The sequence below is a fragment of the Suncus etruscus genome, chromosome 3 (genome assembly GCF_024139225.1).
Source record: "Suncus etruscus isolate mSunEtr1 chromosome 3, mSunEtr1.pri.cur, whole genome shotgun sequence".
Classification (NCBI taxonomy): Eukaryota; Metazoa; Chordata; class Mammalia; order Eulipotyphla; family Soricidae; genus Suncus; species Suncus etruscus.
In genome coordinates this window covers 54,692,572-54,700,805 of record NC_064850.1, presented here as the reverse complement: position 1 = coordinate 54,700,805, position 8,234 = coordinate 54,692,572, and the positions used below count along the sequence as shown (strand labels likewise).

The 8,234-nt window shown below is 29.7% G+C and overlaps 1 pseudogene; it reads right to left on the bottom strand.

Moving 5' to 3' along the window:
• Positions 1-3,467: 3,467 nt before the first annotated feature.
• LOC126005380 (uncharacterized) lies at positions 3,468-3,586 on the bottom strand (annotated as a pseudogene).
• Between the last annotated feature and the right edge of the window lie 4,648 nt (positions 3,587-8,234).

Here is an 8,234-nt window from a genome sequence, read left to right as displayed (position 1 = left end):
TAAGCATTGATTTAAGCATGATTAAAATATAAAAGCTATAAAATTAAAAGGAATATTGTGTTGTATTAAATCATTTCTCTTGCGTTTTTCATTTTATACCAACACCAAAAAAGGTGAATATATTGTGTATTAACAATGAGTTGGCATCATTCAGACAATAAAAACAATGATTATTTAAATTATCAACAAAGTCCAAACACTTATAAGATTTTAGCACTATCCTTTATATTTTCATTATATTCTGTGACTTTTTATATTATATACTTATATAAATATATTTTATATTAATATATTTCAAATAAAAGTCAATATACAATACAATTATAATATATGATATTGAGTGCATAGTAAATGTAAGTTATAAACATATATACTATCTTTTGTTTTCTTACAGATATTTATATACTTGATTTGGTATCAAAATGATATATATAAATTATGAGCTCATGCACAAGCCTTTCTTTCCCTTTTCCTATCTTTCACAAAGACATGCAGATCAACCAACTTGATGAGACTATGAATTTCTTTATCTTTTATTCTCTTTGAACAAAATAGTAATAAATTTTTATCCAAGTATATTCTTACTAGTTTCTGCATACTTTATTATTTTTAGAAAATTATTTGCAGTTTTGCTCTTACTCTTGTGAATTTTTGATATGTTAGTAAAACTACATGTAGAGTAAATATCAATATTTTATGATTATCTTTTTTATTTTGTTTTCTATATATTAACTTCATGATATATATGTTAACTTCATACCTTCTTTGTGCTAGGAGTCCATCAACTTATAAAGTTCTTATAATATTCAAATAAATTTGACACAAACCTAGACTCTGGCATCAAAATTTCTATTAAACGAAAATCAGAAATATGTGTTGTAAATGTGTCTTACGGGGATTCCAATATTCTATGTGAGACACTTTCAGGGTACATAAGAAAATTACCTCACTTTCTTCAAAACCCTCTTGGGAAATATCACAGTAAAAGTAATTATAAAAGAAATATTATTTATGTTTGGCTGAAAAGTGGTAGAATACACTAAGACCCCCTAATACTCTCAAACAAATCAATTGAATGGTGGCATATTTTGAGGAACTAATCTCAGTGTAGGTACTGAGCTTCTATTTCCTAGCTACAAATAACAATACCCTCATTTACCTGTTTTGCCAAACATATTTTACACTTCAGCTCTGCTAGGCTATTTTATTTATTACACTCAGAATTTACTTTAAGGCTTTTGGATTTTATTTTGTTTTATTCATCTTTCTGCCAAGAGTGACAACTTAAAGTTTTTTTGTTTGGGGGCCACAGTGGTTACTCTAGATTCTGTGAGTTCTCAGGGTTTACTAAACCCTGTTCAGAGATCACTTCTGACAGCGGTAGAAAACCATGTGGGATCCTGAGAACCAACCCAGGCTGTTAATTCCCAGTTCCTTTCCATTGCACTATCTCTCCAGTACCAGTTTTAATTTTCTTTCCTAGCTATGCTCTAGTTATTAATAGTGTCTATTAATTAACTTCTCTTAGGATATTTCCTCCAGTAAAATTTACCTATTATTATTAAAAGCACTGTTTTCATCACTACTTAAGGAACTCTTTGCTTTTTAATCTTTTTGTTATTGTACTTAAAATTTATGGGACTTCTAAAAGTGTATATGGTGGTTGTTACTTTATTATTTTGGGAGGGGGCAAAGAAGTGTTGATTACAACCAATGATTACTAAAGGTCTATTGTTGGCTCTCTACCCAAGAGCGACTACTGGAGGTACTCAGAACTATTTGCAGAATGGGATTCTCTAGGATTGGCTGCATGCAAGGCAAGATGTACCTCCAGAAATATCTAACCCTCACTCACTTCAAGAATGGAGTCTTACATGGAATAAGTTTTTATATATATTTGCTAACCACTGAATGGCACAGTGTGAGACAAATAATTTCCCTCGAACTCTCCTAACTGATAAACTAAAAAGACAAAAGCAACCCTTAGGATAAGTGTAATTTTTTCTAAATTATAGAAGATTTGTTAATGTGTGCAAAAAATAAGAAAAGGTACGGTGAAAGAAAAACAGAGAATTTAATTAAGACAGTTTATTCTATTCCCATTTTATTAATAATTGTGCTCATGAATTAATATGAATGATACATACTGTTCTTAATGTCTTTCATACTTAATAATTATGTGTGTATTAGAGAAAATGACTCTAAAATTAAACTATGTATATATTGTAAAATATTAATGAAATTTATCTTAAATTTCAACGAAAGAGACTTCCAAAACTAACATTTATCATACTATTAACCTCTGTGAGACCTATCATGCACCCTATTATCTGCTTGTCTATATTTGATATTCATGGCAGTATAAAAAACTGTGCCTAACAAAATTAAAAATTTGACTGACTTATTCAAAATAAATATATTTCTTATGTATAAATATAATCACAGAGATTATTTTAGGCTGTGCAAAATTATTACAAATATTGTAGATGTTATGATGAATAAAAATGAGTTTTTATTGTTAAAGGATTTAAGACTAAGTAAGATAAATCTGTGTTGTTTGTAGATAATTAAAAGTAAAAAAAAAAGAAGAAAAAAATGCCATTACTTTTTATTTGCTATGAGATCATTATTGCTTTGGCACAATGCTATAAAAATATAATATACCATGTTGATTTAATGCCATATATAACATAGGAAATGGCATATTATATAGTTTATTTCTAAATTACAAAAAAATGTTAATGTGTGTAAAAAATAAGAAAAAATACAGGTGAGAGAAAAACAGAGGGAATTTAACTAATACAATTTATTCTATTTCTCATTTTATTGATAATTATACCAGTAAATGAATATGATCATATTGTTTTTAATTTTTTTCATACTTTCACAAGTATGTGTGTATAGAGAATATGATTATAAAATTAAACTATGCATATATTGTAAAATATTCTAAAACAAAAAGTTACAGTATTTTATTAGATTAAGCATGTATTATTTACTATACATACATTAATGGGAGCTAGCAAATGCTTGATAGAGTCTGACAAATGTTATTTTTGGAGGTTTATTGTTTTTCTAAAATTTAAGATGAAGTTCATGTTGATTTGTAACTTCAGAATTATTGATTATTAGAAGGAATGACATACCCCAACATGAAATCAAGTATTTGTACATATATGCTTGAGTTTTGTGTAACATTAAAACTATTACTCTTACATAGATTGAAAATTCTTAGTTTTCTGGCAAGATTATAAACTTATTTTAGAATTGTGATAAAAAATTTCTGTTTAAAGAATGAATATATTACACAATAAATATGTTTTAAAATTTTTATTTTAGGCCCTGTGATTTACAATATTGGTAATGATCAGATTTTTTTCCATACACTATTCTATTACCACATCCTGCACCAGGGTTTCCACTGACTAGCATCATATTAATATTATTCCCTTATATTCTTTTTTTTAAGCCTATAGTGCCCGGTATTCCCAGGTGGTCTCCCATCCAAGTACTAACCTGGCCCAATCCTGCTTAGCTTCCGAGATCAGACAAGATGGGGCGCGTTCAGGGTGGTATGGCTGTAGACTTACATTCTTGCCTTATTGGATCATGACTATGGACCATTTCTTATTCTACAACAAATCTGTACCCCCAAAAATGTTGATGCAGCTATTCCTACACTTTTTCTACTACACATTTACTATGTACTACCAGTTGTACATAGTAAAACTAGAGCCTCTTTTGCCCCTTTGAATATAGTTTTGTGAGTTGTATATTATCGTTTTTATTTATTTTATTTTATTTTTGGTTTGAGCCACACCCTGTGAAGCTCTGGTTATGTCCTCAAAAATCTCTACTGGCTTGGGGGACCATATGGGACACATGGGATTGAACCCAGGTCTGTCCTGGATCAGCTGCATGCAAGGCAAATGTCCTACCTCTGCATTATCACTCTGGCCTCACAAATAGTTAGTATTAATATACATAAATAAAAGGATAGAGAGATAAGGTGTAATAACCCTTTTGCTGTGCAGGTATCTGACACAGGTTTAACCCCAGGCATCCCAGATGATGCCCTGAGTTTAGCAAGAGGGGGAAAATACCTGAGCAGCACTCTCTGTGGTCCAGAAACAAACAAAACTATACATCAATATACATACATAGCACCTATTTCATATATATATATATATATATGTATATATATATATATATATATACATTTGTATGTTAATATCTACTAACATAGGTTGTATATTGAAATAAAAAGATGAGAATGATATTGAAAACAATATTTAAATCAAAAATCATCCTTTATTCAATTTTGTGTGAAAACATTTGACTTTAATTCTAAAGTAGAGAATTTGTATGTAATTTTTTCAATATATAAAAAAGAATTAAATTTTTCATATATGCTATAAAATAAAGAGGGAATCAAACAAACACTTAACTGTACAAATTAGCATAAGGAGTTTTTCTTTAAAAGCTACTGAGAACGTTGAAAGTACATATTCAACAATAATCGAATGCCTGCCATAAATAATGTCCCTTCTCATTAAGCACAAACTATTATGGTGGAAAATACATGTTGAATCAAGGAATAATCAACATAATTTTTCTCCTTGAATTCTTAACAAGTCTTAGGAATGCTGTTAGTTTTTTATTTTAGGTGCATATGCTCTTCTTCCCTAGTTTTTCCCATCCTTAAATTAGTACCTTAGAAATAAAGATATGCTTCATATATATAATTTAATATCATCTAATGCAATTGAGTGAAAATTTTATTTAGGACATAGTTGGAGTTCTCTAAATATTAGATATAAACAAAGAATATTTTAGGTTAAATGAATATATAATTAGATTTCTAAGAGGAAGCGCATTGGGAAAATCATTTTCTTTGAATGCAGCTGATTTTGGTTTGTTTGATTCCAGCACTTTGTGGATCACTTGATCAATGCCAGGAGTGATTCGTGAACTCAGTAAACCCTGTGTATTGCCAGGTGAAGCCCCCATACAAACTAAAATAAATAAATTAAAACATTAGTATAATTTTTAACATACTGATAGATATGTTTGTCTGTTCATTATAATGTTACCCTATATGCTATAAAAAAGTAACATGGAATAAGCAAACTTACAAATCATAATACAATTCCTAAATTTAAGAGTTGGGTACTATAGTATAACATATTATTCATAGTCTACTATGGTGAATTTTATGATTTGTATTCTGTAAGAAACTCCTCAAAACTTTCACTCTTCTTTTTGTTCCCAGCTTAAACCCTCTGGAAATCACAAAAAAATTATTGTGAATCAACATGCACAGGCAAGAGATACTTTATGGATTTGTCCCCACACAAAAAAACAAAATAGGTGGCATTTCTCCACTGGTTATTTTACTGTACATAACCAGTAAAAAACCTCTAAAATTCCCATTTGGGATATCGTCAACTTACCAACTTACCAGATGGTCACTTCTATTAATGTTTGAAGCCAGTTTTATCTTAAGCATCAAGTTGTCAAATTTTCAATGGGAACATCACAGAAAAGTCACATATCTACCTCCTTCATACCATGAAACATTTCTTTGCAAGAAATTATGGCAGGAATTTGTAGAGCAAAGTGTCAGGAGAGCTTTAAAATGGCAATTATTGCTTAACTACAGGGGCTGACAATGGCAGAGACACATGCAGATAAGCTGGTACAATGTCTTCACTGTGACATTGTGTTTGTCTCCCAAATTCACCATCTGCCTCATGATTTTAGTCAGATCTTTTCCCATCCACTCCTTGCTATGAATTCATGTCTCGTTCATGACACAGAATAGTTTCCTAACAATTCTTTGTGCTATCACTTCCAATATAAGACTTTCAAAATTCAATGCCTACTAATGTGTTTCCTTTTGGCAATAAGGTACCTGTAAGAAAATTTCCACATGATGGGTTTATTTTCTGATACAATTTTTTTTAATTTCCACCAAAATGACTATATATGAAAGTAGGAATAGTTGCAGAAAATTTAACAACTTTATATAACATGCAGCATATTTAATGTGTCTTGTTTTCAGACCCTTACAAACAAAACAATAGCAAATAACTCTCATTTAGTCATTTTTAACTTGTCAAACTCTAACTCTTTTAATCCTGTGGAAAATGGAAAATAGTTCTAATAAGGAGTTGAGTTGAACTTAACTTTGAAAATTATTTAAACTTCATTTAGATAGTTGTATTTATTGTCATGTAAGGAGGAAGCAGAAACTAACATCTGATTTATATGTGTTCTTTAGGGAGAAATGCAAAGCTTCTATGTTTGTGTTTGATATTTCTTTGTGGGTACATAGAATGTGTTCATAGATCACAAACATAGGCCACAAGAAAGTATTGAATATACTAATTTGTAGTATATTGGAATCAAAAAGCAATTTTAAATTATTAGCACAGACTGACAATATTGGAAAGCAATTCCTCTAAAATTTATTATTATTTTCATTAAAATTATTAATGAAGGCTTTAAGTTCTAGAGCTCTGAAACTGTTGCTATGTGAATTTAAATGTACATTGGTGCTATTATTTTTGAGACTTTTATATAAAACTCATTAACTCACTTTCCATTTTTTTATCTATGGGGTACATAGACAATGTCATCATCTCTGTTTACATGGAGAACTGCAGAATAAACAAATTTTTCAATGTTATCACATATACATTGATTTTCAGGGACTCTCCTTAAATATTTTAACAGAATTTTTATTTTTGCTTGGGAAATTGCTTTCTCTTTTTATTCCTAAAGCTTAATTTACTCCAAATTATCCCTGTACACCAGTATCAGACTGACTTTATTCTTTCACTATTTTTATTGAATTCTTACATGCCACATTTTATGACAAGAAGTAAAATTTGAGCAATGAAGCTAAGAACCTTGCTGTTATAAAACTCTTACTCTATGGCAGGTGATAAAAAGCAAAAAAAAAAACCTATGTTATCTATGTTATATCAAATAATGCTAAATACAAAGAAATGTGATTAATCTAACTGAGGGTAGAATAATTATTTTAAATCACATAACATTGATGGGTGCCAACTATTGGGTTTGTAAAAGTCACACATCACTGGTCTAGGATAATACTCGCAGTACATGTACGGTTAGGGGGACCAGGGGCTAGTCTATAAGTATAAAAGAGCTGAAGAATCTGGAAGAGATTATCTAGCACAGTTTTTCATTTTATACACAGCCATCAGAAATTATCTGCTCATCTGATGCAGAAATATTAAAGGACTTTTAGACATCTAGTTAATGTGATATTTTTGAAACTATATTCAAGACAGAGAAAGAGAAAAAGTCAATGACCTGTAGGGTACATGTTTGATGTTGTTAAGGGACACGTGGAAATTGGTGGAACTATGGGCACAGATTGAAAAGGGATTAAAAAAAAGGGTTCAGTAAAAAGAATTATGGGAGAGAACTCAAAAGAGGCCACATTATGCATGATTTTAGAGCCACATTTTTGTTTTTATGAACTGATTTCACATGAATTCCTACCACAACATTCTCTTTGTTTTACTTCAAACTACTGCTCACTGCACTTTGATTCAGATTACTGAAAAAAGGGGCTTATTCATTCATGTTTTTATACATATGCCTTTATTATTCCTGCAGCATAAACTAAAATATTTTCTTTGTAAGTGGAGTTGTGAGTGTAAATTTAAATGTATATAAGTACAGAGCTTGCTTGTTTAATTTTGTTAACTCTACCAAAGATATAAGCCATGAATGTGGACAGTCTAACAAATAAAAGTAATTAAAACAAAGAAAACAAGGTGTCATTCTATATGGTGTGAATTATATGAATAATTCAGAAAATAATTAAGAGAATAATTATGCTAGAAATTTTATAAATAATAAAGAGAAATACTAAAAATTCCTAAGTTTACAATTTTACATAAACTGAGGTAGGCTTTCTGCCTTTGTCTTTTATGACCTTGTATTCATTGTATATTTTGATTTGTGTTTTATTTGTGTATCTGTCTTTTTTTTAATAAGATACCCTTCTTAAGAAAGGGAACATGCTCTATATACACACAAATACATACAATTGCATGCATATGTAAGTCTACATGCAATGAATTACATTCCTTTCTCATAGTTCATATTAAATTTTCATTGTCTTACAATTGTTTTATAAGTTTTAAGTTACATAGATATCTATGTGATTACTATTTTATTTAATTTTCTCAATG